Raw genomic sequence first — 27,053 nt, 5'->3', positions numbered from 1 at the left:
TGACGGCGAGAGAGATGCGACGTCTGCCCACCTCCTATCGAGGCACATACCTGTGGTCAACAGACTTGGAGGACTGCAAGACATTGCCACGGGCGGTGAATGCAGCTAACCCCTGTGCTTAGTGTCCTAATAGCGCGGGCACGTTCGTTTGCCAGTATACATGTAATGAAGAACGCGTCTGACACAGCTGTGGCGAGACACAGTGGCGAGACACAGTGGCTGAGCTTTGCTGTGCATCGCCACTTGCACACGCGAGAACTGCTTTCGGCGGTGCCTCCGTGGCCGTGATCGTCTAGTGGTTAGGACATTGCGTTGTGGCCGCAATAACCCAGGTTCGAATCCTGGTCACGGCACTTTTTAAAGTTTTGCCTCGCTGTCGCTGCAATGACGATAGTGACCCACTGTTTGAAAACACTGTGCCCTCTTGATTTTTCGCTCATGTTCCGCGGGCTGCAGGTGCCAGTTATCAACACGCAATGCCGCCGCACGAAAGAGCGGGCAGCTGCCTGTGTAGTCAATCTCTGTTCGAATAGGGCAGTCGTTTGAGGTGCAATGGATGGGCAGCCAGTCGCAGCAGAACAGGAAGCTGCGTCGTGCACTGTTTCTACAAAAGCGAACAACACTGTCGCAGGTAGCGTGGCCGAGCGGTCTAAGGCGCTGGTTTAAGGCACCAGTCTCTTCGGAGGCGTGGGTTCGAATCCCACCGCTGCCAATTTTTTCTCGTTTTTTGTGCCATTGCGGTGTTTTCTCTTGCGCTACAACGCAGCTCCTGTGACCGCCGTGCCGCGTAGGTAGCGTGGCCGAGCGGTCTAAGGCGCTGGTTTCAGGCACCAGTCTCTTCGGAGGCGTGGGTTCGAATCCCACCGCTGCCAACGTTTTCTGTCTCGAAAGCAGCAGCACTGGTTACCCGCGAAGGAAACAGCGCAGCAAGCCGTGAGCGCCTCTTTCTTAAATTGTCGTAGCACAGTGCGTGGTGCAACGACAGCATTCAGAGGAGCAGTTTGGAGTAATGATGCCTTGCGTTCGTGTTCATGAAATGTGTCCCGAGCATGCCGTTCTACAAAGTGGAAGCGTAGATTTTTACAGACGTCTTTCAATAGCGTGTTCGCCGGAGGAGCACTCGTGTCTTAATCCGGTGTGGTCTAGTGGCTAGGATACCTGGCTCTCACCCAGGAGGCCCGGGTTCGATTCCCGGCACCGGAAATGCCTATTTTGTTGCTCCTCTCATGCGACTTGGCCCGACTTAGCTCGACTGACGCTACGCTGACGCTTGCAGAAAACCACGTAAAGTATGACTGGCGGCCACAAGTGACGGCGAGAGAGATGCGACGTCTGCCCACCTCCTATCGAGGCACATACCTGTGGTCAACAGACTTGGAGGACTGCAAGACATTGCCACGGGTGGTGAATGCAGCTAACCCCTGTGCTTAGTGTCCTAATAGCGCGGGCACGTTCGTTTGCCAGTATACATGTAATGAAGAACGCGTCTGACACAGCTGTGGCGAGACACAGTGGCGAGACACAGTGGCTGAGCTTTGCTGTGCATCGCCACTTGCACACGCGAGAACTGCTTTCGGCGGTGCCTCCGTGGCCGTGATCGTCTAGTGGTTAGGACATTGCGTTGTGGCCGCAATAACCCAGGTTCGAATCCTGGTCACGGCACTTTTTAAAGTTTTGCCTCGCTGTCGCTGCAATGACGATAGTGACCCACTGTTTGAAAACACTGTGCCCTCTTGATTTTTCGCTCATGTTCCGCGGGCTGCAGGTGCCAGTTATCAACACGCAATGCCGCCGCACGAAAGAGCGGGCAGCTGCCTGTGTAGTCAATCTCTGTTCGAATAGGGCAGTCGTGTGAGGTGCAATGGATGGGCAGCCAGTCGCAGCAGAACAGGAAGCTGCGTCGTGCACTGTTTCTACAAAAGCGAACAACACTGTCGCAGGTAGCGTGGCCGAGCGGTCTAAGGCGCTGGTTTAAGGCACCAGTCTCTTCGGAGGCGTGGGTTCGAATCCCACCGCTGCCAATTTTTTCTCGTTTTTTGTGCCATTGCGGTGTTTTCTCTTGCGCTACAACGCAGCTCCTGTGACCGCCGTGCCGCGTAGGTAGCGTGGCCGAGCGGTCTAAGGCGCTGGTTTCAGGCACCAGTCTCTTCGGAGCCGTGGGCCCGAACACATCGCGCGCTCGCTGCGGCGTGTCGGGCGGTGTTTACCTGCGGATCGCGGTCGGCGGCGTGTGCTTCGCGGCGCTATTTCTTCAGTGTTTGTTATTCCTGTGAGTACTATGGATCTCGATCGTTCAGAGAATCGTGAGAACAATATTCAGTGTGCGTTTGATAGATCCGTCCGTCGCCCTACGGCTTTCGAGATTCACGAATGGATTAGAAACGAACTTCAATTGCCGAAAAGTGTAGTTCTTGGTGTTCAACTAGACGCGTTCCTTAACTCGTTATTTCTCAAACTGTCATCCTCAGATATGTGTGATTCTCTCGTCAATGTAAATGGTGGTGTACGTAAAATTAAGCACCTTGACGGTACAATTAGTGATGTTGTGCTATCGAACGCGGGTTATGGTATACGCACTGTTCGCGTGTTTAACCTGCCATTCGAAGTCCGTAATGAAACTATTTCTCGTAGTTTACTTCCGTATGGTACAGTGCTTTCGGTCGTAAAAGAGAAATGGTCGTCAGCTTATCATTACGACGTTGAGAATGGTGTTCGCAGTGTCCGCATGATTGTCCGACAGCATATTCCGTCTTTTGTTGTTGTTGCTGGCCATCGGGCGTTTATTACTTATAGCGGTCAACCGGCAACCTGTTCTTTCTGCAATGGTACCGGACATTTTCGACAGGACTGTCCGAAACGTAGTCGCCCTGTGCAACTACCAAGGACAGACGGTCAGGATGAGGTGACGTGGGCGTCGGTCGCGCTTGGCGCCTCCCCCGCACGTGCGAGTCGTGTGTCTGCACCTGCGATTGCGACCGACGTTGTGGCTATGGACGTTACACCTTCCGTTCCTGTTGCTGATAGCTCCCCGGCGTTGCCTGTGATTTCTTTGCCTGTCGATGTAGCGGCCCCCGTACCTGATACGCAGGCTGTTGACAAAATTGAGCTACCGATTATGTCTGACCCTGTACCGGCTGATGTAACGCTGTCAGTATTAGAACCCGTATCGGAGGCTGCTCCCTCTGTTGCGAATGAGAATGTGCCCTCTGCTGCCGTCGTTGTTGTCGACCGTGAGGAGCGTCTTGACGCCCCCGCGGAACCCAAACCGCGTCGGGAAAGGCCGACTGAGAGGGCTGAAAACGTTCCCCGCATTCGCAGCACGAGTATTTCGGGTGTTTCCTCTCGTAAGGCGCGAACGCCGTCCCCGGTGGTGACTTGTGTTCCACCGTACAAGTCCACCTCCAAACAAAAGAAATTGCAACGGGCCTCGCAGCGCGCGGTTGTTGACTCGCGGCAGGCGCCGGCTTCCGAACGCCGTAGGCAGCGTCCTGCTGCTTGCAGTCAGCCCGAGGCGTCCGTGAGTTCCGCGGAATCCAAGCGGGACGAGAAAGTTCGGCAGCTAAAGGATCTCCTTACTAAAACGGAGCCTGTCGTGGCAAGCGGTATGGCGATGGACGTTGTTCCGGGCGTGTCGCCTGCACACTTGGCAGCCAAACGCAAATCGGACGACTCACATTGCCGTCGCATCCGGCCGCACTCGCAGGATTCTGGATCTGTTTCTGCCGTCGGCGCTGGACCTGCCACGGCGGCTCCTTCCGGTGCCGCTGTTAGTATGGACACGGAGGTGGTTCAGCCCCCCGTGTTTTCTGGTGATAAGTGCGACTGGGCGGCGGACGTGGAGGTGGACGACGGCACTGGAGCCGGTACGTAGCGTGACTTTGATCTTTGCTTGGCAGCGTGATTGCATCCGTCGTTGCCTAAGTTTAACGTTGTTTTTTGTGGCGTATTCTTGTCTATCTTGTGTGACACCGGTCTGTTGCGCGTTTTAACCTGTATTTTCGCACGCGAGTGTAATTTTGGCAGCGCCACTGCACCCGTCGTTGTGTGTTTTTATTTGTTGTGTATTTTAAATGTGTTTGGTATTTTTCAATGTGTTGGGTGCCAGCCGCTCGTCGGCGGCACATTTTAGTCGTTCTTGCCGCTCACTTGGATCGTTATGGATACACGGGTGCTTTTCCAGATGTGCGCATTTATTTTTCACACAGTTGTGTAGTTTTGTTGTCAATGGGGCCTGACACGCGGTTTTTGTGTGTTTACCCCGTTAATCTCAATACCATGTGCTGTTTTACCGGTGCATGTACCACTTTTGTAGTGCGTATACTTTTTATTCGCGCGTCTGATGTGTAACATCCGTTTCAGACATATTTTACTGTTCTTGCCACTTCCTTGCATTGTTTTAGCGGCACATGTGCATGCAATTTTTTTGCGGATCTATGTATTAGCTTTTGAAAGTGTCTGGTGTTTATTGTCCGCTAGCGGAACTTTTAGTCGTTTGTGTTGAAACAGTGCGTACTCCTTGTGACGCCACTGCTTCCACCGTTGTGCACGCTTCTTTACTTCTTCTTTCTTATTGTTATTTATTGTCTTTGCTGTGTCTGGTGTGTGCCCCCCGTCGGAGGCAATGTCTCATCGCTCATGCCGACGAGCTGCATGGTACAGCATTGGCGGCGCACATGTCTTTTTACTCTGTCCGTATCTTTTTGATATTTTACCTATGTCTACAGTCTCCACATATTGGGGGATAGCTTTTACCGTTGTTGTTGATTGCATGCTTCTATTGGTAGCGCACACTACCTTTCATTATGCCACAATATGCTTTTGATTTACCTTTGTGCGCGTCGTCGCCGGTTTGTTTTTTATTTACTGGTCCTGTCGCTCGACTGCGTCGTCCTCGCTGTGCCGGGGCACCTCTTATTGTATGTGTATATTGTATCTTCTTATCTGTTGGTGTTTTAGCTGTGCTTGGCGTTCGGTAGCCTGCGGTGGATCGTTTGTGCCGTTCATGTTCACGTGTTGCTTTGCTTTGGGGGCGCCCTTGTGACTGTTATTGTAGACCCTTCTTTCGTGTGTAATTTGTGTATGATACCTGCCACCTGTCGGTATGCCATTTTTGCCGATCTTGTCTACATTCCGCGTTATCTTCGCAGCGATACTGCCTCGCTTCTTGTGCACACTGTATTTGTTGCTCCTTGCGTTGTGTATGGTTCCTGACACGCGTCGGTGGCGTATACTTACTGTTAATGTTAACAAAATGCGTAGTCCTCATAAAGTCCTTGCCTTAAAAACTCTTTTATTTGAAACCCGTTGCCATGTCGCCTTTTTGCAAGAAGTGACACGGGAGGCTCTCCTGCTTTTAACCGATCTGAGTGACTACGTTATTGTGGATAATGTGGTCTCAGACAATGTCACCGGTACAGCTATTTTAGTCTGCCCCGGGCTCAATGTCGCTAATATCGAGTGTCTCCCTACTGGCCGCGCTATTGCGTGCACTATTGAAGGTGTCACGTTTGTTAATGTTTATGCTCCTTCCGGTAGCGACTACGCGGCGCGGCGGCTCTTTTATAGTCAGGAGCTGTGTGAGGTTTTGCACCGGAATTCCGCTCATTTAATTCTCGGCGGTGATTTTAATGCGGTCACCGATGACCGCGATCAGGAGCCGCGCCCCAACAAGTGTCAGGAACTCCACACGCTTCTCACAAGTTTTAATCTGCAGGACACGTGGCGCATGCTCCACCCGGTTGAAACCCAATATACCTATTTTTATCCACAGGGACACAGCCGACTTGATCGGATCTATGTGTCATCGTCACTTGCGGCCCCGGTGGCTCGATCTGAGGTCAGGCCGGTTATTTTTTCAGATCACTGCAGTTATTTTTGTGAACTTTCGCTTCCATTTTTTAGGCCTTCCTATCGCCGAAATCTATGGAAGTTTAACTGCAGCCTGCTGGCCGACTCTCATTTTCAGCAGTGCTTCACTGATATGTGGCACAAACTTTTGCAGGCTAAACCCGGTGATAGTAGCGTTCTCGGGTGGTGGGTTGGCACTGCCAAACCTGCAGTCCGGACCTTTTTAATTAATTTTAGCCGAGACGCAGCGCACTGGCGTCGCTCGACGTCACAGTTTTATCAGAGCTGTTTGAAGGACCTCGCCCGCCAAGTTACGGCCCAGCCGCATCTTCTTCCCATTTTCAAACAATTTCAGGCCGAACTTTTGACCGATCTGCGGCGAAAGGGTAGGGGGCCGGTTACTCGGTGCCAACCTGTGGGTGCCGTGGACGGGGAGCCGCTCTCTATATATCATCTTAACAGAGAGCGGAAGATGCGCGAACGATTGGCTTTTAATGCGTGGGTCACTCGGGATGGAACAAAGACTTCCGACAGGGTGACGATTGAGAGGGAAATTCACGCACATTTTGAGTCTCTCTTTCGAGACGTTGATGTCGAACCCGCTGCGCTGCGTCGTCTTTTACAGGGGATTCCTAATGTTTTACGTCGCACAGACCGTGTCCATCTTAATGAGGCTTTTACGTCCGATGAATTGCACGAAGCTGTCAAGCGAAGTCCTAGGGGAAAATCTCCCGGAATGGACGGCATTCCCGCTGAATTTTATTTGCAATTTTTTAACCTTTTACGCGATACGTTAACCGGTATCGCGAATGAAATTCTTAATGGCGCTCCTCTACCAACGGAATTTGCAGCGGGATGCATCACGCTCATTCCAAAATCGAAAGCGACGCCGAATATCCACGCTGTTCGACCGATCACTCTGTTAAACGCGGACTATAAGATCATGGCGAGGTGCGTCGCGCACAGACTGCGGCAAGTCATGCCGCGCGTTCTCTCTGAACATCAGACGTGTGCTGTGCGTGACAGGAATATTTTTGACGCCGTTCTGGCCTATAGGGATTGTATCGGTTTTGTACGCGGCAACAGAGTTCGGTCGGCAGCCATTATGTTGATCGATTTCCAGAATGCGTTTGACAGGGTTGGCCATGCCTATTTGCGGCGTGTCATGGTTGCAATGGGCTTTGGCCGTAAGTTTACCGACACGGTTCAGGGTTTTTTGCGAAATGCCACGTCGAGTGTCATCGTCAATGGGTCCCTCAGTCAGCCTATACGTCTAACTCGCTCGGTCAGACAGGGTTGCCCGTTGTCAATGACACTTTACGCTTTGGCGCTCGACCCGCTGCTGCGGTCTATCTGCCGCGAGTGTCCCGGGATCCAACTTGGGGAAGATCGCCTCACTTGTCGGGCTTATGCCGACGATCTTGGGGTGTTCTTGGGTCGGCCGGCCGATGTAGATACCCTGTACTCTGTTCTCCGGCTGTTTGAGAAGGCGACGGGGGCCGTTGTGAATGTTCACAAGACGGTTTTGCTGCCTCTTACTCCACGCATGAGCCATGTGCGTCGAAATTGGTTCAGTGTTGTGCAGCAGCACAAAGTCCTGGGGGTTATTTTATCTGATAATCCTCAGCGCATGGAGGCTCTGAATTGGCGTCCCGTCTTACACACCGTTAGGGCGGTTGTTAAAATTCATGCGGCCCGGCATTTGGCGCTCCATGACAAGGTGCATCTTATTAACACTACCATCTTAGCTCGAGCGTGGTATTTAGCACAGGTTCTCCCGGTTCCTAAGCTTCTAGCTCGCGCTATTAAACAGGCCGTGTACTGGCTCCTTTGGAAAGGGGACATGTTCAAAGTTTCATTAGCCACCTGCACCTTACATCCGGCCGATGGGGGACTCGGTCTGGTGGATTTTTCCGCCAAATGCGCGGCGCTCCTCCTCAAACGGACTACGGCCGTATTGGAGAAAGGCACCAGCAGTGCCACGGTCAGGTTGTTCACCCAATACCGCCCACATTCCGTGGTTGCTCCGGTCTCTGTCAGCCACATACCCTCTGCGCTGAATTACATGCGGCTTTTTTATTTTAACAGCAGCTATCTTGCGCATAGTGGCTCCAGCGGGGGCCGTGTGGGCGACATTGTCCGTGCTCTGCGGGGATTACCGGCCAGAAACAAGTGGGAGTACCGCCTACCACATACTGACTGGCGGACAGTTTGGCGCAACATCACCACCCCCGTGCTTCCTGCACCTGTCAGAGCAACGTGGTATAAAGTGGTCAATGGCACGATTCCTACAAATGCTAAACTGCACTCTATTCATCTGAGTCCGTCCCCTGCATGCGAAGAGTGCCATGTCGAAGATACCATTGAACATCGTTTCGTGTGCCGTCGGTTCCGTGCTGTGTGGGACACTGCTCGGGATATGGTTCGTCTCGTCAACAGGGTGTCTATAGCGCAGGTGACAGTGGCAGATGCAATCGTACCTCAGTGTAAGGCGTATCCATCCACCAAACGCAATGCCACGATCTGGTTAATCGGCCATACCATTCATTCACTCTTTTGTCTCAAACTGACGGATCGTTTAGATTTTCTCACCTACTTATGGACTGAACACGGCAAGTACCGTGTTCGTACCGATTATGTTCTGACTTTTGCAAATTTTTTGCATGTCGCTTTGGCGCATGCTTTTGCTCCTTACCGATGTCGACTTAATTAATTTTCCCCATTCCTGCTTAAAACTGTGACGTGATAGTGAGAGAATTCGTTTAGCGATGCATGTCTATTCAGTATCAGGAACGAAAAATATAACGTAATCGGGAGACATTTCTCCCTTGGGAATTGCCTCGTATATGGTGTATTGCGAGGATTTTTGTTTTCCTTTCTTTATTTTCCTCTTGTTTTCCACTCTGCCCTGTTATGGTTTGGGATCGTGTTACCGCGAAGAAGCGTTTACATGAAAGTGTTCCCTTTTTTGTGGACATTTCATTGTGTTTTACTTACTTTTACTGTCGTCGGGATTGATGGTGTGATTTTCCTAATTGAATTGCATTGTTTTCTTTTCTTTCTTGTTTATTAAGAGTGATCATCGCACCTCCTTTTTTTTTTCCACGGAGTACGTCCGTGATAATGACTTCTCCGTTGCTGAATGGCGTTTTGCTTTGTGTGCTGACTGGACTTTTCTTTGACTGATTTCCGAAGGTAATATTGTTGTTTATTTTCCACTTCACGAAGCAATCGCATGTTTACTCTGATTTCCGTGAAGAGCCACACCTTTCCGTTACCCCTTTCACCAACAATGCCTCAGAGGAAGGAGGCTTACTTTTCATTTTGCTTTGGTCAACGTTCGTTTTCGTTTAAGTTAAAAAAAAAAAAAAATGAAAAAAAAAAAAAAAAAAAAAAAAAAAAGCTGCCAACGTTTTCTGTCTCGAAAGCAGCAGCACTGGTTACCCGCGAAGGAAACAGCGCAGCAAGCCGTGAGCGCCTCTTTCTTAAATTGTCGTAGCACAGTGCGTGGTGCAACGACAGCATTCAGAGGAGCAGTTTGGAGTAATGATGCCTTGCGTTCGTGTTCATGAAATGTGTCCCGAGCATGCCGTTCTACAAAGTGGAAGCGTAGATTTTTACAGACGTCTTTCAATAGCGTGTTCGCCGGAGGAGCACTCGTGTCTTAATCCGGTGTGGTCTAGTGGCTAGGATACCTGGCTCTCACCCAGGAGGCCCGGGTTCGATTCCCGGCACCGGAAATGCCTATTTTGTTGCTCCTCTCATGCGACTTGGCCCGACTTAGCTCGACTGACGCTACGCTGACGCTTGCAGAAAACCACGTAAAGTATGACTGGCGGCCACAAGTGACGGCGAGAGAGATGCGACGTCTGCCCACCTCCTATCGAGGCACATACCTGTGGTCAACAGACTTGGAGGACTGCAAGACATTGCCACGGGTGGTGAATGCAGCTAACCCCTGTGCTTAGTGTCCTAATAGCGCGGGCACGTTCGTTTGCCAGTATACATGTAATGAAGAACGCGTCTGACACAGCTGTGGCGAGACACAGTGGCGAGACACAGTGGCTGAGCTTTGCTGTGCATCGCCACTTGCACACGCGAGAACTGCTTTCGGCGGTGCCTCCGTGGCCGTGATCGTCTAGTGGTTAGGACATTGCGTTGTGGCCGCAATAACCCAGGTTCGAATCCTGGTCACGGCACTTTTTAAAGTTTTGCCTCGCTGTCGCTGCAATGACGATAGTGACCCACTGTTTGAAAACACTGTGCCCTCTTGATTTTTCGCTCATGTTCCGCGGGCTGCAGGTGCCAGTTATCAACACGCAATGCCGCCGCACGAAAGAGCGGGCAGCTGCCTGTGTAGTCAATCTCTGTTCGAATAGGGCAGTCGTTTGAGGTGCAATGGATGGGCAGCCAGTCGCAGCAGAACAGGAAGCTGCGTCGTGCACTGTTTCTACAAAAGCGAACAACACTGTCGCAGGTAGCGTGGCCGAGCGGTCTAAGGCGCTGGTTTAAGGCACCACTCTCTTCGGAGGCGTGGGTTCGAATCCCACCGCTGCCAATTTTTTCTCGTTTTTTGTGCCATTGCGGTGTTTTCTCTTGCGCTACAACGCAGCTCCTGTGACCGCCGTGCCGCGTAGGTAGCGTGGCCGAGCGGTCTAAGGCGCTGGTTTCAGGCACCAGTCTCTTCGGAGGCGTGGGTTCGAATCCCACCGCTGCCAACGTTTTCTGTCTCGAAAGCAGCAGCACTGGTTACCCGCGAAGGAAACAGCGCAGCAAGCCGTGAGCGCCTCTTTCTTAAATTGTCGTAGCACAGTGCGTGGTGCAACGACAGCATTCAGAGGAGCAGTTTGGAGTAATGATGCCTTGCGTTCGTGTTCATGAAATGTGTCCCGAGCATGCCGTTCTACAAAGTGGAAGCGTAGATTTTTACAGACGTCTTTCAATAGCGTGTTCGCCGGAGGAGCACTCGTGTCTTAATCCGGTGTGGTCTAGTGGCTAGGATACCTGGCTCTCACCCAGGAGGCCCGGGTTCGATTCCCGGCACCGGAAATGCCTATTTTGTTGCTCCTCTCATGCGACTTGGCCCGACTTAGCTCGACTGACGCTACGCTGACGCTTGCAGAAAACCACGTAAAGTATGACTGGCGGCCACAAGTGACGGCGAGAGAGATGCGACGTCTGCCCACCTCCTATCGAGGCACATACCTGTGGTCAACAGACTTGGAGGACTGCAAGACATTGCCACGGGTGGTGAATGCAGCTAACCCCTGTGCTTAGTGTCCTAATAGCGCGGGCACGTTCGTTTGCCAGTATACATGTAATGAAGAACGCGTCTGACACAGCTGTGGCGAGACACAGTGGCGAGACACAGTGGCTGAGCTTTGCTGTGCATCGCCACTTGCACACGCGAGAACTGCTTTCGGCGGTGCCTCCGTGGCCGTGATCGTCTAGTGGTTAGGACATTGCGTTGTGGCCGCAATAACCCAGGTTCGAATCCTGGTCACGGCACTTTTTAAAGTTTTGCCTCGCTGTCGCTGCAATGACGATAGTGACCCACTGTTTGAAAACACTGTGCCCTCTTGATTTTTCGCTCATGTTCCGCGGGCTGCAGGTGCCAGTTATCAACACGCAATGCCGCCGCACGAAAGAGCGGGCAGCTGCCTGTGTAGTCAATCTCTGTTCGAATAGGGCAGTCGTTTGAGGTGCAATGGATGGGCAGCCAGTCGCAGCAGAACAGGAAGCTGCGTCGTGCACTGTTTCTACAAAAGCGAACAACACTGTCGCAGGTAGCGTGGCCGAGCGGTCTAAGGCGCTGGTTTAAGGCACCAGTCTCTTCGGAGCCGTGGGCCCGAACACATCGCGCGCTCGCTGCGGCGTGTCGGGCGGTGTTTACTTGCGGATCGCGGTCGGCGGCGTGTGCCTCGCGGTGCTGTTTCTGCAGTAGTTTGTTATTCCTGTGAGTACCATGGATCTCAATCATTCAGAGAATCGTCAGAACAATATTCAGTGCGCGTTTGATAGATCCGTGCGTAGGCCTACGGCTTTCGAGATTCATGAATGGATTAAAAGTGATCTTCAATTACCGAAAAGTGTTGTTCTTGGCGTTCAACTTGACGCGTTCCTTAACTCGGTATTTTTAAAACTGTCGTCTTCCGATATGTGTGATACTCTAGTCAATGTGAATGGTGGTATACGTAAAATCAGGCACCTTGACGGTACTATTAGTGATGTTGTGTTATCGAACGCATGTTATGGTATACGCACTGTTCGCGTGTTTAACCTGCCATTCGAAGTCCGTAATGAAACTATTTCTCGTAGTTTACTTCCGTATGGTACAGTGCTTTCGGTCGTAAAAGAGAAATGGTCGTCAGCTTATCATTACGACGTTGAGAACGGTGTTCGCAGTGTCCGCATGATTGTCCGACAGCATATACCGTCTTTTGTTGTTGTTGCTGGCCATCGGGCCTTTATTACTTATAGCGGTCAACCGGCAACCTGTTCTTTTTGCAATGGTACCGGACATTTTCGACAGGACTGTCCGAAACGTAGTCGCCCAGTGCAATTACCAAGGACAGACGGTCAGGATGAGGTGACGTGGGCGTCGGTCGCGCTTGGCGCCTCCCCCGCACGTGCGAGTCGTGTGTCTGCACCTGCGATTGCGACCGACGTTGTGGCTATGGACGTTACACCTTCCGTTCCTGTTGCTGATAGCTCCCCGGCGTTGCCTGTGATTTCTTTGCCTGTCGATGTAGCGGCCCCCGTGCCTGATACGCAGGCTGTTGACAAAATTGAGCTACCGATTATGTCTGACCCTGTACCGGCTGATGTAACGCTGTCCGTATTAGAACCCGTATCAGAGGCTGCTCCCACTGTTGTGAATGAGAATGTGTCCGCTGCTGCCGTCGTTGTTGTAGACCGTGAGGTGCGTCTTGACGCCCCCGCGGAACCCAAACCGCGTCGGGAAAGGCCGACTGAGAGGGCTGAAAACGTTCCCCGCATTCGCAGCGCGAGTATTTCGAGTGTTTCCTCTCGTAAGGCGCGAACGCCGTCCCCGGTGGTAACTTGTGTTCCACCGTACAAGTCCACCTCTAAACTAAAAAAATTGCAACGGGCCTCGCAGCGCGCGGTTGTTGACTCGCGGCAGGCGCCGGCTTCCGAACGCCGTCGGCAGCGGCCTGCTGCTTGCAGTCAGCCCGAGGCGTCCGTGAGTTCCGCGGAGTCCAAGCGGGACGAGAAAGTTCGGCAGCTAAAGGTTCTCCTTACTAAAACGGAGCCTGTCGTAGCAAGTGGTATGGCGATGGACGTTGTTCAGGGCGTGTCTCCTGCCAACTTGGCAGCCAAACGTAAATCGGACGACTCACATTGCCGTCGCATCCGGCCGCACTCGCAGGATTCTGGATCTGTTTCTGCCGTCGGCGCTGGACCTGCCACGGCGGCTCCTTCCGGTGCCGCTGTTAGTATGGACACGGAGGTGGTTCAGCCCCCCGTGTTTTCCTGTGATAAGTGTGACTGGGCGGCGGACGTGGAGGTGGACGACGGCACAGGAGCCGGTACGTAGCGCGACTTTGCTCTTTGCTTGGCAGCGTGATTGCATCCGCCGTTGCCTAAGTTTAACGTTGTTTTTTGTGGCGTATTCTTGTCTCTCTTGTGTGCCACCGGTCTGTTGCGCGTTTTAACCTGTATTTTGCACGCGAGTGTAATTTTGGCAGCGCCACTGCACCCGTCGTTGTATGTTTTTATTTGGTGTGTATTTTAAATGTGTTTGGTATTTTTCAATGTGTTGGGTGCCAGCCGCTCGTAGGCGGCACATTTTAGTCGTTCTTGCCGCTCACTTGGATCCTTATGGATACACGGGTGCTTTTCCGGATGTGAGCATTCATTTTTCACACAGTTGTGTAGTTTTGTTGTGTATGGGGTCTGACACGCGTTTTTTGTGTGTTTACCCCGTTCCTCTCAAGACCATGTGCTGTCATACCGGTGCATGTGCCGCTTTTGTGGTGCGTATACCTTTTTTTTTCGCGCGTCTGATGTGTGACATCCGTTTTAGACATAATTTACTGTGCTTGCCACTTCCTTGCATATTTTTAGCGGCACGTGTGCATGCAATTTTTTGCGGACCTAAGTTTTAGCCTTTGAAAGTGTCTGGTGTTTATTGTCCGCTGGCGGAACTTTTAGTCGTTTTGTGTTGAAACAGTGTGTACTCCTTGTGACGCCCATGCTTCCACCGTTGTGCACGCTTCCTTGAATTTTATTCTTCTTGTTATTTCTTGTCTTTGCTGTGTCTGGTGTGTGCCCCCCGCCGCCGATCTTGTCTACATTACTTGTTATCTTCGCAGCGATACTGCCTCGCTTCTTGTGCACACTATATTTGTTGCTCCTTGCGTTGTGTATGGTTCCTGACACGCGTCGGTGGCATATACTTACTGTTAATGTTAACAAAATGCGTAGTCCTCATAAGGTCCTTGCATTAAAAACTCTTTTATGTGAAACCCGTTGCCATGTCGCTTTTTTGCAAGAAGTGACACGGGAGGCTCTCCTGCTTTTAACCGATCTGAGTGACTACGTTATTGTGGATAATGTGGTGTCAGACAATGTCACCGGTACAGCTATTTTAGTCTGCTCCGGGCTCAATGTCACTAATATCGAGTGTCTCCCTACTGGCCGCGCTATTGCGTGCACTATTGAAGGCGTCACGTTTGTTAATGTTTATGCTCCTTCCGGTAGCGACTACGCGGCGCGGCGGCTCTTTTATAGTCAGGAGCTGTGTGAGGTTTTGCACTTCAATTCCGCTCATTTAATTCTCGGCGGTGATTTTAATGCGGTCACCGATGACCGCGATCAAGAGCCGCGCCCCAATAAGTGTCAGGAACTCCACACGCTTCTCACAAGTTTTAATCTGCAGGACACGTGGCGAATGCTCCACCCGGTTGACACCCAATTTACCTATTTTTATCCACAGGGACACAGCCGACTTGATCGGATCTATGTGTCATCGTCACTTGCGGCCCCGGTGGCTCGATCTGAGGTCAGGCCGGTTATTTTTTCAGATCACTGCAGTTATTTTTGTGAACTTTCGCTTCCATTTTTTAGGCCTTCCTATCGCCGAAATCTATGGAAGTTTAACTGCAGCCTGCTGGCCGACTCTCATTTTCAGCAGTGCTTCACTGATATGTGGCACAAACTTTTGCAGGCTAAACCCGGTGACAGTAGCGTTCTAGGGTGGTGGGTTGGTACTGCCAAACCTGCAGTCCGGACCTTTTTAATTAATTTTAGCCGAGACGCAGCGCACTGGCGTCGCTCGACGTCACAGTTTTATCAGAACTGTTTGAAGGATCTCGCCCGCCAAGTTACGGCCCAGCCGCATCTTCTTCCCATTTTTAAACAATTTCAGGCCGAACTTTTGTCCGATCTGCGGCGAAAGGGTAGGGGGCCGGTTACTCGGTGCCAACCTGTGGGTGCCGTGGACGGGGAGCCGCTCTCTATATATCATCTTAACAGAGAGCGGAAGATGCGCGAACGATTGGCCTTTAATGCGTGGGTCACTCGGGATGGAACAAAGACTTCCGACAGGGTGACGATTGAGAGGGAAATCCACGCACATTTTGAGTCTCTCTTTCGGGACGTTGATGTCGAACCCGCTGCGCTGCGTCGTCTTTTACAGGGGATTCCAAATGTTTTACGTCGCACAGACCGTGTCCATCTAAATGAGGCTTTTACGTCCGATGAATTGCACGAAGCTGTCAAGCGAAGTCCTAGGGGAAAATCTCCCGGAATGGACGGCATTCCCGCTGAATTTTATTTGCAATTTTTTAACCTTTTACGCGATACGTTAACCGGTATCGCGAATGAAATTCTTAATGGCGCTCCTCTACCAACGGAATTTGCAGCGGGATGCATCACGCTCATTCCCAAATCGAAAGCGACACCGAATCTCCACGCTGTTCGACCGATCACTCTGTTAAACGCGGACTATAAGATCATGGCGAGGTGCGTCGCGCACAGACTGCGGCAAGTCATGCCGCGCGTTCTCTGTGAACATCAGACGTGTGCTGTGCGTGACAGGAATATTTTTGACGCCGTTCTGGCCTATAGGGACTGTATCGGTTTTGTACGCGGCAACAGAGTTCGGTCGGCAGCCATTATGTTGATCGATTTCCAGAATGCGTTTGACAGGGTTGGCCATGCCTATTTGCGGCGTGTCATGGTTGCAATGGGCTTTGGCCGTAAGTTTACCCACACGGTTCAGGGTTTTTTGCGCAATGCCACGTCGAGTGTCATCGTCAATGGGTCCCTCAGTCAGCCTATACGTCTAACTCGCTCGGTCAGACAGGGTTGCCCGTTGTCAATGACACTTTACGCTTTGGCGCTCGACCCGCTGCTGCGGTCTATCTGCCGCGAGTGTCCCGGGATCCAACTTGGGGAAGATCACCTCACTTGTCGGGCTTATGCCGACGATCTTGGGGTGTTCTTGGGTCGGCCGGCTGATGTGGATACCCTGTACTCTGTTCTCCGGCTGTTTGAGAAGGCGACGGGGGCCGTTGTGAATGTTCACAAGACGGTTTTGCTGCCTCTTACTCCACGCATGAGCCATGTGCGTCGAAATTGGTTCAGTGTTGTGCAGCAGCACAAAGTCCTGGGGGTTATTTTGTCTGATAATCCTCAGCGCATGGAGGCTCTGAATTGGCGCCCCGTCTTACACAAAATTCGAGCGGTTGTTAAAATTCATGCGGCCCGGCATTTGGCGCTCCATGACAAGGTGCATCTCATTAACACTACCATCTTAGCTAGAGCGTGGTATTTAGCACAGGTTCTCCCGGTTCCTAAGCTTCTAGATCGCGCTATTAAACAGGCCGTCTACTGGCTCCTTTGGAAAGGGGAAATTTTCAAAGTTTCGTTAGCCACCTGCACCTTACATACGGCCGATGGGGGACTCGGTCTGGTGGATTTTTCCGCCAAATGCGCGGCGCTCCTCCTCAAACGGACTACGGCCGTATTGGAGAAAGGCACCAGCAGTGCCACGGTCAGGTTGTTCACCCAATACCGCCCACCTTCCGTGGTTGCTCCGGTCTCTGTCAGCCACATACCCTTTGCGCTGAATTACGTGCGGCGTTTTTATTTTAACAGCAGCTATCTTGCGCATAGTGGCACCAGCGGCGGTCGTGTGGGCGACATTGTCCGTGCTCTGAGGGGATTACCGGCCAGAAACAAGTGGGAGTACCGCCTACCGCACACTGACTGGCGGACAGTTTGGCGCAACATCACCACCCCCGTGCTTCCTGCACCTGTCAGAGCGACGTGGTATAAAGTGGTCAATGGCACGATTCCTACAAATGCTAAACTGCACTCTATTCATCTGAGTCCGTCCCCTGCATGCGAAGAATGCCATGTCGACGATACCATTGAACATCGTTTCGTGTGCCGTCGGTTCCGTGCTGTGTGGGACACTGCTCGGGATATGGTTCGTCTCGTCAACAGGGTGTCTACAGCGCAGGTGACAGTGGCAGATGCAATCGTACCTCAGTGTAAGGCGTTTCCATCCACCAAACGCAATGCCACCATCTGGTTACTCGGCCATACAATTTATTCGCTCTTTTGTCTCAAACTGACGGATCGTTTGGATTTTCTCACCTACTTATGGACTGAGCACGGCAAGTACCGTGTTCGTACCGATTATGTTCTGACTTTTGCAAATTTTTTGCATGTCGCTTTGGCGCATGCTTTTGCTCATTACCGATGTCGACTTAATTAATTTTCCAAATTCCTGCTTAAAACTGTGACGTGATCGTGAGCGAATTCGTTTAGCGATGCATGACTATTCAGTATCTGGAACGAAAAATATAACGTAATCGGGAGACATTTCTCCCTTGGGAATTGCCTCGTATATGGTGTATTGCGAGGATTTTTGTTTTCCTTTCTCTATTTTCCTCTTGTTTTCCACTCTGCCATGTTATGGTTTGGGATCGTGTTACCGCGAAGAAGCGTTTGCATGAAAGTGTTCCCTTTTTTGTGGACATTTCATTGTGTTTTACTTACTTTTACTTTAGTCAGGATTGATGGTGTGATTTTCCTAATTGAATTGCATTGTTTTTTTTTTTTTCTTGTTTATTAAGAGTGATCATCGCACCTCTCTTTCTTTTTCCACGGAGTACGTCCGTGATTATGACTTCTCTGTTGCTGAATGGCGTTTTGCTTTGTGTGCTGACTGGACTTTTCTTTGACTGATTTCCGGAAGTAATATTATTCTTTATTTTCCACTTCACGAAGCAATCGCATGTTTACTCTGATTTCCGTGAAGATCCACACCTTTCCGTTAACCCTTTCACCAACAATGCCTCAGAGAAAGGAGGCTTACTTTTCATTTTGCTTTGGTCAACGTTCGTTTTCGTTTAAGTTACATCTGGCAACGGCACTAACTATAGCTGAGAAGCTCGCCGACGAAGGCGTTATTTGGAGAGCGAAAGGACGGGCTATAAGGGGAGATGGGAGGCCCAAGAAAAAAAAAAAAAAAAAAGCTGCCAATTTTTTCTCGTTTTTTGTGCCATTGCGGTGTTTTCTCTTGCGCTACAACGCAGCTCCTGTGACCGCCGTGCCGCGTAGGTAGCGTGGCCGAGCGGTCTAAGGCGCTGGTTTCAGGCACCAGTCTCTTCGGAGGCGTGGGTTCGAATCCCACCGCTGCCAACGTTTTCTGTCTCGAAAGCAGCAGCACTGGTTACCCGCGAAGGAAACAGCGCAGCAAGCCGTGAGCGCCTCTTTCTTAAATTGTCGTAGCACAGTGCGTGGTGCAACGACAGCATTCAGAGGAGCAGTTTGGAGTAATGATGCCTTGCGTTCGTGTTCATGAAATGTGTCCCGAGCATGCCGTTCTACAAAGTGGAAGCGTAGATTTTTACAGACGTCTTTCAATAGCGTGTTCGCCGGAGGAGCACTCGTGTCTTAATCCGGTGTGGTCTAGTGGCTAGGATACCTGGCTCTCACCCAGGAGGCCCGGGTTCGATTCCCGGCACCGGAAATGCCTATTTTGTTGCTCCTCTCATGCGACTTGGCCCGACTTAGCTCGACTGACGCTACGCTGACGCTTGCAGAAAACCACGTAAAGTATGACTGGCGGCCACAAGTGACGGCGAGAGAGATGCGACGTCTGCCCACCTCCTATCGAGGCACATACCTGTGGTCAACAGACTTGGAGGACTGCAAGACATTGCCACGGGTGGTGAATGCAGCTAACCCCTGTGCTTAGTGTCCTAATAGCGCGGGCACGTTCGTTTGCCAGTATACATGTAATGAAGAACGCGTCTGACACAGCTGTGGCGAGACACAGTGGCGAGACACAGTGGCTGAGCTTTGCTGTGCATCGCCACTTGCACACGCGAGAACTGCTTTCGGCGGTGCCTCCGTGGCCGTGATCGTCTAGTGGTTAGGACATTGCGTTGTGGCCGCAATAACCCAGGTTCGAATCCTGGTCACGGCACTTTTTAAAGTTTTGCCTCGCTGTCGCTGCAATGACGATAGTGACCCACTGTTTGAAAACACTGTGCCCTCTTGATTTTTCGCTCATGTTCCGCGGGCTGCAGGTGCCAGTTATCAACACGCAATGCCGCCGCACGAAAGAGCGGGCAGCTGCCTGTGTAGTCAATCTCTGTTCGAATAGGGCAGTCGTTTGAGGTGCAATGGATGGGCAGCCAGTCGCAGCAGAACAGGAAGCTGCGTCGTGCACTGTTTCTACAAAAGCGAACAACACTGTCGCAGGTAGCGTGGCCGAGCGGTCTAAGGCGCTGGTTTAAGGCACCAGTCTCTTCGGAGGCGTGGGTTCGAATCCCACCTCTGCCAATTTTTTCTCGTTTTTTGTGCCATTGCGGTGTTTTCTCTTGCGCTACAACGCAGCTCCTGTGACCGCCGTGCCGCGTAGGTAGCGTGGCCGAGCGGTCTAAGGCGCTGGTTTCAGGCACCAGTCTCTTCGGAGGCGTGGGTTCGAATCCCACCGCTGCCAACGTTTTCTGTCTCGAAAGCAGCAGCACTGGTTACCCGCGAAGGAAACAGCGCAGCAAGCCGTGAGCGCCTCTTTCTTAAATTGTCGTAGCACAGTGCGTGGTGCAACGACAGCATTCAGAGGAGCAGTTTGGAGTAATGATGCCTTGCGTTCGTGTTCATGAAATGTGTCCCGAGCATGCCGTTCTACAAAGTGGAAGCGTAGATTTTTACAGACGTCTTTCAATAGCGTGTTCGCCGGAGGAGCACTCGTGTCTTAATCCGGTGTGGTCTAGTGGCTAGGATACCTGGCTCTCACCCAGGAGGCCCGGGTTCGATTCCCGGCACCGGAAATGCCTATTTTGTTGCTCCTCTCATGCGACTTGGCCCGACTTAGCTCGACTGACGCTACGCTGACGCTTGCAGAAAACCACGTAAAGTATGACTGGCGGCCACAAGTGACGGCGAGAGAGATGCGACGTCTGCCCACCTCCTATCGAGGCACATACCTGTGGTCAACAGACTTGGAGGACTGCAAGACATTGCCACGGGTGGTGAATGCAGCTAACCCCTGTGCTTAGTGTCCTAATAGCGCGGGCACGTTCGTTTGCCAGTATACATGTAATGAAGAACGCGTCTGACACAGCTGTGGCGAGACACAGTGGCGAGACACAGTGGCTGAGCTTTGCTGTGCATCGCCACTTGCACACGCGAGAACTGCTTTCGGCGGTGCCTCCGTGGCCGTGATCGTCTAGTGGTTAGGACATTGCGTTGTGGCCGCAATAACCCAGGTTCGAATCCTGGTCACGGCACTTTTTAAAGTTTTGCCTCGCTGTCGCTGCAATGACGATAGTGACCCACTGTTTGAAAACACTGTGCCCTCTTGATTTTTCGCTCATGTTCCGCGGGCTGCAGGTGCCAGTTATCAACACGCAATGCCGCCGCACGAAAGAGCGGGCAGCTGCCTGTGTAGTCAATCTCTGTTCGAATAGGGCAGTCGTTTGAGGTGCAATGGATGGGCAGCCAGTCGCAGCAGAACAGGAAGCTGCGTCGTGCACTGTTTCTACAAAAGCGAACAACACTGTCGCAGGTAGCGTGACCGAGCGGTCTAAGGCGCTGGTTTAAGGCACCAGTCTCTTCGGAGGCGTGGGTTCGAATCCCACCGCTGCCAATTTTTTCTCGTTTTTTGTGCCATTGCGGTGTTTTCTCTTGCGCTACAACGCAGCTCCTGTGACCGCCGTGCCGCGTAGGTAGCGTGGCCGAGCGGTCTAAGGCGCTGGTTTCAGGCACCAGTCTCTTCGGAGGCGTGGGTTCGAATCCCACCGCTGCCAACGTTTTCTGTCTCGAAAGCAGCAGCACTGGTTACCCGCGAAGGAAACAGCGCAGCAAGCCGTGAGCGCCTCTTTCTTAAATTGTCGTAGCACAGTGCGTGGTGCAACGACAGCATTCAGAGGAGCAGTTTGGAGTAATGATGCCTTGCGTTCGTGTTCATGAAATGTGTCCCGAGCATGCCGTTCTACAAAGTGGAAGCGTAGATTTTTACAGACGTCTTTCAATAGCGTGTTCGCCGGAGGAGCACTCGTGTCTTAATCCGGTGTGGTCTAGTGGCTAGGATACCTGGCTCTCACCCAGGAGGCCCGGGTTCGATTCCCGGCACCGGAAATGCCTATTTTGTTGCTCCTCTCATGCGACTTGGCCCGACTTAGCTCGACTGACGCTACGCTGACGCTTGCAGAAAACCACGTAAAGTATGACTGGCGGCCACAAGTGACGGCGAGAGAGATGCGACGTCTGCCCACCTCCTATCGAGGCACATACCTGTGGTCAACAGACTTGGAGGACTGCAAGACATTGCCACGGGTGGTGAATGCAGCTAACCCCTGTGCTTAGTGTCCTAATAGCGCGGGCACGTTCGTTTGCCAGTATACATGTAATGAAGAACGCGTCTGACACAGCTGTGGCGAGACACAGTGGCGAGACACAGTGGCTGAGCTTTGCTGTGCATCGCCACTTGCACACGCGAGAACTGCTTTCGGCGGTGCCTCCGTGGCCGTGATCGTCTAGTGGTTAGGACATTGCGTTGTGGCCGCAATAACCCAGGTTCGAATCCTGGTCACGGCACTTTTTAAAGTTTTGCCTCGCTGTCGCTGCAATGACGATAGTGACCCACTGTTTGAAAACACTGTGCCCTCTTGATTTTTCGCTCATGTTCCGCGGGCTGCAGGTGCCAGTTATCAACACGCAATGCCGCCGCACGAAAGAGCGGGCAGCTGCCTGTGTAGTCAATCTCTGTTCGAATAGGGCAGTCGTTTGAGGTGCAATGGATGGGCAGCCAGTCGCAGCAGAACAGGAAGCTGCGTCGTGCACTGTTTCTACAAAAGCGAACAACACTGTCGCAGGTAGCGTGGCCGAGCGGTCTAAGGCGCTGGTTTAAGGCACCAGTCTCTTCGGAGGCGTGGGTTCGAATCCCACCGCTGCCAATTTTTTCTCGTTTTTTGTGCCATTGCGGTGTTTTCTCTTGCGCTACAACGCAGCTCCTGTGACCGCCGTGCCGCGTAGGTAGCGTGGCCGAGCGGTCTAAGGCGCTGGTTTCAGGCACCAGTCTCTTCGGAGGCGTGGGTTCGAATCCCACCGCTGCCAACGTTTTCTGTCTCGAAAGCAGCAGCACTGGTTACCCGCGAAGGAAACAGCGCAGCAAGCCGTGAGCGCCTCTTTCTTAAATTGTCGTAGCACAGTGCGTGGTGCAACGACAGCATTCAGAGGAGCAGTTTGGAGTAATGATGCCTTGCGTTCGTGTTCATGAAATGTGTCCCGAGCATGCCGTTCTACAAAGTGGAAGCGTAGATTTTTACAGACGTCTTTCAATAGCGTGTTCGCCGGAGGAGCACTCGTGTCTTAATCCGGTGTGGTCTAGTGGCTAGGATACCTGGCTCTCACCCAGGAGGCCCGGGTTCGATTCCCGGCACCGGAAATGCCTATTTTGTTGCTCCTCTCATGCGACTTGGCCCGACTTAGCTCGACTGACGCTACGCTGACGCTTGCAGAAAACCACGTAAAGTATGACTGGCGGCCACAAGTGACGGCGAGAGAGATGCGACGTCTGCCCACCTCCTATCGAGGCACATACCTGTGGTCAACAGACTTGGAGGACTGCAAGACATTGCCACGGGTGGTGAATGCAGCTAACCCCTGTGCTTAGTGTCCTAATAGCGCGGGCACGTTCGTTTGCCAGTATACATGTAATGAAGAACGCGTCTGACACAGCTGTGGCGAGACACAGTGGCGAGACACAGTGGCTGAGCTTTGCTGTGCATCGCCACTTGCACACGCGAGAACTGCTTTCGGCGGTGCCTCCGTGGCCGTGATCGTCTAGTGGTTAGGACATTGCGTTGTGGCCGCAATAACCCAGGTTCGAATCCTGGTCACGGCACTTTTTAAAGTTTTGCCTCGCTGTCGCTGCAATGACGATAGTGACCCACTGTTTGAAAACACTGTGCCCTCTTGATTTTTCGCTCATGTTCCGCGGGCTGCAGGTGCCAGTTATCAACACGCAATGCCGCCGCACGAAAGAGCGGGCAGCTGCCTGTGTAGTCAATCTCTGTTCGAATAGGGCAGTCGTTTGAGGTGCAATGGATGGGCAGCCAGTCGCAGCAGAACAGGAAGCTGCGTCGTGCACTGTTTCTACAAAAGCGAACAACACTGTCGCAGGTAGCGTGACCGAGCGGTCTAAGGCGCTGGTTTAAGGCACCAGTCTCTTCGGAGGCGTGGGTTCGAATCCCACCGCTGCCAATTTTTTCTCGTTTTTTGTGCCATTGCGGTGTTTTCTCTTGCGCTACAACGCAGCTCCTGTGACCGCCGTGCCGCGTAGGTAGCGTGGCCGAGCGGTCTAAGGCGCTGGTTTCAGGCACCAGTCTCTTCGGAGGCGTGGGTTCGAATCCCACCGCTGCCAACGTTTTCTGTCTCGAAAGCAGCAGCACTGGTTACCCGCGAAGGAAACAGCGCAGCAAGCCGTGAGCGCCTCTTTCTTAAATTGTCGTAGCACAGTGCGTGGTGCAACGACAGCATTCAGAGGAGCAGTTTGGAGTAATGATGCCTTGCGTTCGTGTTCATGAAATGTGTCCCGAGCATGCCGTTCTACAAAGTGGAAGCGTAGATTTTTACAGACGTCTTTCAATAGCGTGTTCGCCGGAGGAGCACTCGTGTCTTAATCCGGTGTGGTCTAGTGGCTAGGATACCTGGCTCTCACCCAGGAGGCCCGGGTTCGATTCCCGGCACCGGAAATGCCTATTTTGTTGCTCCTCTCATGCGACTTGGCCCGACTTAGCTCGACTGACGCTACGCTGACGCTTGCAGAAAACCACGTAAAGTATGACTGGCGGCCACAAGTGACGGCGAGAGAGATGCGACGTCTGCCCACCTCCTATCGAGGCACATACCTGTGGTCAACAGACTTGGAGGACTGCAAGACATTGCCACGGGTGGTGAATGCAGCTAACCCCTGTGCTTAGTGTCCTAATAGCGCGGGCACGTTCGTTTGCCAGTATACATGTAATGAAGAACGCGTCTGACACAGCTGTGGCGAGACACAGTGGCGAGACACAGTGGCTGAGCTTTGCTGTGCATCGCCACTTGCACACGCGAGAACTGCTTTCGGCGGTGCCTCCGTGGCCGTGATCGTCTAGTGGTTAGGACATTGCGTTGTGGCCGCAATAACCCAGGTTCGAATCCTGGTCACGGCACTTTTTAAAGTTTTGCCTCGCTGTCGCTGCAATGACGATAGTGACCCACTGTTTGAAAACACTGTGCCCTCTTGATTTTTCGCTCATGTTCCGCGGGCTGCAGGTGCCAGTTATCAACACGCAATGCCGCCGCACGAAAGAGCGGGCAGCTGCCTGTGTAGTCAATCTCTGTTCGAATAGGGCAGTCGTTTGAGGTGCAATGGATGGGCAGCCAGTCGCAGCAGAACAGGAAGCTGCGTCGTGCACTGTTTCTACAAAAGCGAACAACACTGTCGCAGGTAGCGTGGCCGAGCGGTCTAAGGCGCTGGTTTAAGGCACCAGTCTCTTCGGAGGCGTGGGTTCGAATCCCACCGCTGCCAATTTTTTCTCGTTTTTTGTGCCATTGCGGTGTTTTCTCTTGCGCTACAACGCAGCTCCTGTGACCGCCGTGCCGCGTAGGTAGCGTGGCCGAGCGGTCTAAGGCGCTGGTTTCAGGCACCAGTCTCTTCGGAGGCGTGGGTTCGAATCCCACCGCTGCCAACGTTTTCTGTCTCGAAAGCAGCAGCACTGGTTACCCGCGAAGGAAACAGCGCAGCAAGCCGTGAGCGCCTCTTTCTTAAATTGTCGTAGCACAGTGCGTGGTGCAACGACAGCATTCAGAGGAGCAGTTTGGAGTAATGATGCCTTGCGTTCGTGTTCATGAAATGTGTCCCGAGCATGCCGTTCTACAAAGTGGAAGCGTAGATTTTTACAGACGTCTTTCAATAGCGTGTTCGCCGGAGGAGCACTCGTGTCTTAATCCGGTGTGGTCTAGTGGCTAGGATACCTGGCTCTCACCCAGGAGGCCCGGGTTCGATTCCCGGCACCGGAAATGCCTATTTTGTTGCTCCTCTCATGCGACTTGGCCCGACTTAGCTCGACTGACGCTACGCTGACGCTTGCAGAAAACCACGTAAAGTATGACTGGCGGCCACAAGTGACGGCGAGAGAGATGCGACGTCTGCCCACCTCCTATCGAGGCACATACCTGTGGTCAACAGACTTGGAGGACTGCAAGACATTGCCACGGGTGGTGAATGCAGCTAACCCCTGTGCTTAGTGTCCTAATAGCGCGGGCACGTTCGTTTGCCAGTATACATGTAATGAAGAACGCGTCTGACACAGCTGTGGCGAGACACAGTGGCGAGACACAGTGGCTGAGCTTTGCTGTGCATCGCCACTTGCACACGCGAGAACTGCTTTCGGCGGTGCCTCCGTGGCCGTGATCGTCTAGTGGTTAGGACATTGCGTTGTGGCCGCAATAACCCAGGTTCGAATCCTGGTCACGGCACTTTTTAAAGTTTTGCCTCGCTGTCGCTGCAATGACGATAGTGACCCACTGTTTGAAAACACTGTGCCCTCTTGATTTTTCGCTCATGTTCCGCGGGCTGCAGGTGCCAGTTATCAACACGCAATGCCGCCGCACGAAAGAGCGGGCAGCTGCCTGTGTAGTCAATCTCTGTTCGAATAGGGCAGTCGTTTGAGGTGCAATGGATGGGCAGCCAGTCGCAGCAGAACAGGAAGCTGCGTCGTGCACTGTTTCTACAAAAGCGAACAACACTGTCGCAGGTAGCGTGGCCGAGCGGTCTAAGGCGCTGGTTTAAGGCACCAGTCTCTTCGGAGGCGTGGGTTCGAATCCCACCGCTGCCAATTTTTTCTCGTTTTTTGTGCCATTGCGGTGTTTTCTCTTGCGCTACAACGCAGCTCCTGTGACCGCCGTGCCGCGTAGGTAGCGTGGCCGAGCGGTCTAAGGCGCTGGTTTCAGGCACCAGTCTCTTCGGAGGCGTGGGTTCGAATCCCACCGCTGCCAACGTTTTCTGTCTCGAAAGCAGCAGCACTGGTTACCCGCGAAGGAAACAGCGCAGCAAGCCGTGAGCGCCTCTTTCTTAAATTGTCGTAGCACAGTGCGTGGTGCAACGACAGCATTCAGAGGAGCAGTTTGGAGTAATGATGCCTTGCGTTCGTGTTCATGAAATGTGTCCCGAGCATGCCGTTCTACAAAGTGGAAGCGTAGATTTTTACAGACGTCTTTCAATAGCGTGTTCGCCGGAGGAGCACTCGTGTCTTAATCCGGTGTGGTCTAGTGGCTAGGATACCTGGCTCTCACCCAGGAGGCCCGGGTTCGATTCCCGGCACCGGAAATGCCTATTTTGTTGCTCCTCTCATGCGACTTGGCCCGACTTAGCTCGACTGACGCTACGCTGACGCTTGCAGAAAACCACGTAAAGTATGACTGGCGGCCACAAGTGACGGCGAGAGAGATGCGACGTCTGCCCACCTCCTATCGAGGCACATACCTGTGGTCAACAGACTTGGAGGACTGCAAGACATTGCCACGGGTGGTGAATGCAGCTAACCCCTGTGCTTAGTGTCCTAATAGCGCGGGCACGTTCGTTTGCCAGTATACATGTAATGAAGAACGCGTCTGACACAGCTGTGGCGAGACACAGTGGCGAGACACAGTGGCTGAGCTTTGCTGTGCAT

General features: G+C 52.4%; 38 non-coding genes across 38 annotated transcripts; all 38 read left to right on the top strand.

Moving 5' to 3' along the window:
- The first annotated feature begins 281 nt into the window (after positions 1-281).
- On the top strand, positions 282-353 carry Trnah-gug (transfer RNA histidin (anticodon GUG)). The gene has a single exon. It is a non-coding gene; the product is annotated as a tRNA-His (tRNA).
- A 277-nt stretch (positions 354-630) lies between these two features.
- Positions 631-712, top strand: Trnal-aag (transfer RNA leucine (anticodon AAG)). Its single transcript has one exon. It is a non-coding gene; the product is annotated as a tRNA-Leu (tRNA).
- A 78-nt stretch (positions 713-790) lies between these two features.
- On the top strand, positions 791-872 carry Trnal-cag (transfer RNA leucine (anticodon CAG)). Its single transcript has one exon. It is a non-coding gene; the product is annotated as a tRNA-Leu (tRNA).
- A 259-nt stretch (positions 873-1,131) lies between these two features.
- Trnae-cuc (transfer RNA glutamic acid (anticodon CUC)) lies at positions 1,132-1,203 on the top strand. Its single transcript has one exon. It is a non-coding gene; the product is annotated as a tRNA-Glu (tRNA).
- A 387-nt stretch (positions 1,204-1,590) lies between these two features.
- Positions 1,591-1,662, top strand: Trnah-gug (transfer RNA histidin (anticodon GUG)). Its single transcript has one exon. It is a non-coding gene; the product is annotated as a tRNA-His (tRNA).
- Positions 1,663-1,939: 277 nt separating this feature from the next.
- On the top strand, positions 1,940-2,021 carry Trnal-aag (transfer RNA leucine (anticodon AAG)). The gene has a single exon. It is a non-coding gene; the product is annotated as a tRNA-Leu (tRNA).
- Positions 2,022-9,515: 7,494 nt separating this feature from the next.
- On the top strand, positions 9,516-9,587 carry Trnae-cuc (transfer RNA glutamic acid (anticodon CUC)). The gene has a single exon. It is a non-coding gene; the product is annotated as a tRNA-Glu (tRNA).
- A 387-nt stretch (positions 9,588-9,974) lies between these two features.
- Positions 9,975-10,046, top strand: Trnah-gug (transfer RNA histidin (anticodon GUG)). The gene has a single exon. It is a non-coding gene; the product is annotated as a tRNA-His (tRNA).
- Positions 10,047-10,323: 277 nt separating this feature from the next.
- Trnal-aag (transfer RNA leucine (anticodon AAG)) lies at positions 10,324-10,405 on the top strand. The gene has a single exon. It is a non-coding gene; the product is annotated as a tRNA-Leu (tRNA).
- Positions 10,406-10,483: 78 nt separating this feature from the next.
- On the top strand, positions 10,484-10,565 carry Trnal-cag (transfer RNA leucine (anticodon CAG)). Its single transcript has one exon. It is a non-coding gene; the product is annotated as a tRNA-Leu (tRNA).
- A 259-nt stretch (positions 10,566-10,824) lies between these two features.
- Positions 10,825-10,896, top strand: Trnae-cuc (transfer RNA glutamic acid (anticodon CUC)). Its single transcript has one exon. It is a non-coding gene; the product is annotated as a tRNA-Glu (tRNA).
- Positions 10,897-11,283: 387 nt separating this feature from the next.
- On the top strand, positions 11,284-11,355 carry Trnah-gug (transfer RNA histidin (anticodon GUG)). The gene has a single exon. It is a non-coding gene; the product is annotated as a tRNA-His (tRNA).
- Positions 11,356-18,443: 7,088 nt separating this feature from the next.
- Trnal-cag (transfer RNA leucine (anticodon CAG)) lies at positions 18,444-18,525 on the top strand. Its single transcript has one exon. It is a non-coding gene; the product is annotated as a tRNA-Leu (tRNA).
- Positions 18,526-18,784: 259 nt separating this feature from the next.
- Positions 18,785-18,856, top strand: Trnae-cuc (transfer RNA glutamic acid (anticodon CUC)). Its single transcript has one exon. It is a non-coding gene; the product is annotated as a tRNA-Glu (tRNA).
- Positions 18,857-19,243: 387 nt separating this feature from the next.
- On the top strand, positions 19,244-19,315 carry Trnah-gug (transfer RNA histidin (anticodon GUG)). Its single transcript has one exon. It is a non-coding gene; the product is annotated as a tRNA-His (tRNA).
- Positions 19,316-19,592: 277 nt separating this feature from the next.
- Positions 19,593-19,674, top strand: Trnal-aag (transfer RNA leucine (anticodon AAG)). Its single transcript has one exon. It is a non-coding gene; the product is annotated as a tRNA-Leu (tRNA).
- A 78-nt stretch (positions 19,675-19,752) lies between these two features.
- On the top strand, positions 19,753-19,834 carry Trnal-cag (transfer RNA leucine (anticodon CAG)). Its single transcript has one exon. It is a non-coding gene; the product is annotated as a tRNA-Leu (tRNA).
- A 259-nt stretch (positions 19,835-20,093) lies between these two features.
- Positions 20,094-20,165, top strand: Trnae-cuc (transfer RNA glutamic acid (anticodon CUC)). The gene has a single exon. It is a non-coding gene; the product is annotated as a tRNA-Glu (tRNA).
- A 387-nt stretch (positions 20,166-20,552) lies between these two features.
- Positions 20,553-20,624, top strand: Trnah-gug (transfer RNA histidin (anticodon GUG)). The gene has a single exon. It is a non-coding gene; the product is annotated as a tRNA-His (tRNA).
- A 277-nt stretch (positions 20,625-20,901) lies between these two features.
- On the top strand, positions 20,902-20,983 carry Trnal-aag (transfer RNA leucine (anticodon AAG)). Its single transcript has one exon. It is a non-coding gene; the product is annotated as a tRNA-Leu (tRNA).
- Positions 20,984-21,061: 78 nt separating this feature from the next.
- Positions 21,062-21,143, top strand: Trnal-cag (transfer RNA leucine (anticodon CAG)). The gene has a single exon. It is a non-coding gene; the product is annotated as a tRNA-Leu (tRNA).
- A 259-nt stretch (positions 21,144-21,402) lies between these two features.
- Positions 21,403-21,474, top strand: Trnae-cuc (transfer RNA glutamic acid (anticodon CUC)). Its single transcript has one exon. It is a non-coding gene; the product is annotated as a tRNA-Glu (tRNA).
- Positions 21,475-21,861: 387 nt separating this feature from the next.
- Trnah-gug (transfer RNA histidin (anticodon GUG)) lies at positions 21,862-21,933 on the top strand. The gene has a single exon. It is a non-coding gene; the product is annotated as a tRNA-His (tRNA).
- A 277-nt stretch (positions 21,934-22,210) lies between these two features.
- Positions 22,211-22,292, top strand: Trnal-aag (transfer RNA leucine (anticodon AAG)). Its single transcript has one exon. It is a non-coding gene; the product is annotated as a tRNA-Leu (tRNA).
- A 78-nt stretch (positions 22,293-22,370) lies between these two features.
- Trnal-cag (transfer RNA leucine (anticodon CAG)) lies at positions 22,371-22,452 on the top strand. Its single transcript has one exon. It is a non-coding gene; the product is annotated as a tRNA-Leu (tRNA).
- A 259-nt stretch (positions 22,453-22,711) lies between these two features.
- On the top strand, positions 22,712-22,783 carry Trnae-cuc (transfer RNA glutamic acid (anticodon CUC)). Its single transcript has one exon. It is a non-coding gene; the product is annotated as a tRNA-Glu (tRNA).
- A 387-nt stretch (positions 22,784-23,170) lies between these two features.
- On the top strand, positions 23,171-23,242 carry Trnah-gug (transfer RNA histidin (anticodon GUG)). Its single transcript has one exon. It is a non-coding gene; the product is annotated as a tRNA-His (tRNA).
- A 277-nt stretch (positions 23,243-23,519) lies between these two features.
- Trnal-aag (transfer RNA leucine (anticodon AAG)) lies at positions 23,520-23,601 on the top strand. The gene has a single exon. It is a non-coding gene; the product is annotated as a tRNA-Leu (tRNA).
- A 78-nt stretch (positions 23,602-23,679) lies between these two features.
- Trnal-cag (transfer RNA leucine (anticodon CAG)) lies at positions 23,680-23,761 on the top strand. The gene has a single exon. It is a non-coding gene; the product is annotated as a tRNA-Leu (tRNA).
- A 259-nt stretch (positions 23,762-24,020) lies between these two features.
- Trnae-cuc (transfer RNA glutamic acid (anticodon CUC)) lies at positions 24,021-24,092 on the top strand. Its single transcript has one exon. It is a non-coding gene; the product is annotated as a tRNA-Glu (tRNA).
- A 387-nt stretch (positions 24,093-24,479) lies between these two features.
- Trnah-gug (transfer RNA histidin (anticodon GUG)) lies at positions 24,480-24,551 on the top strand. The gene has a single exon. It is a non-coding gene; the product is annotated as a tRNA-His (tRNA).
- Positions 24,552-24,828: 277 nt separating this feature from the next.
- On the top strand, positions 24,829-24,910 carry Trnal-aag (transfer RNA leucine (anticodon AAG)). The gene has a single exon. It is a non-coding gene; the product is annotated as a tRNA-Leu (tRNA).
- A 78-nt stretch (positions 24,911-24,988) lies between these two features.
- Positions 24,989-25,070, top strand: Trnal-cag (transfer RNA leucine (anticodon CAG)). The gene has a single exon. It is a non-coding gene; the product is annotated as a tRNA-Leu (tRNA).
- Positions 25,071-25,329: 259 nt separating this feature from the next.
- Trnae-cuc (transfer RNA glutamic acid (anticodon CUC)) lies at positions 25,330-25,401 on the top strand. Its single transcript has one exon. It is a non-coding gene; the product is annotated as a tRNA-Glu (tRNA).
- Positions 25,402-25,788: 387 nt separating this feature from the next.
- Positions 25,789-25,860, top strand: Trnah-gug (transfer RNA histidin (anticodon GUG)). The gene has a single exon. It is a non-coding gene; the product is annotated as a tRNA-His (tRNA).
- Positions 25,861-26,137: 277 nt separating this feature from the next.
- Trnal-aag (transfer RNA leucine (anticodon AAG)) lies at positions 26,138-26,219 on the top strand. Its single transcript has one exon. It is a non-coding gene; the product is annotated as a tRNA-Leu (tRNA).
- Positions 26,220-26,297: 78 nt separating this feature from the next.
- On the top strand, positions 26,298-26,379 carry Trnal-cag (transfer RNA leucine (anticodon CAG)). The gene has a single exon. It is a non-coding gene; the product is annotated as a tRNA-Leu (tRNA).
- Positions 26,380-26,638: 259 nt separating this feature from the next.
- Positions 26,639-26,710, top strand: Trnae-cuc (transfer RNA glutamic acid (anticodon CUC)). Its single transcript has one exon. It is a non-coding gene; the product is annotated as a tRNA-Glu (tRNA).
- The last annotated feature ends 343 nt before the right edge of the window (positions 26,711-27,053 follow it).

The sequence above is a fragment of the Schistocerca gregaria genome, unplaced genomic scaffold (genome assembly GCF_023897955.1).
Source record: "Schistocerca gregaria isolate iqSchGreg1 unplaced genomic scaffold, iqSchGreg1.2 ptg000686l, whole genome shotgun sequence".
NCBI classification, from domain to species: Eukaryota; Metazoa; Arthropoda; class Insecta; order Orthoptera; family Acrididae; genus Schistocerca; species Schistocerca gregaria.
Note: the sequence above shows the minus strand (reverse complement) of the source record. Positions and strands in the feature narration are given on the sequence as shown.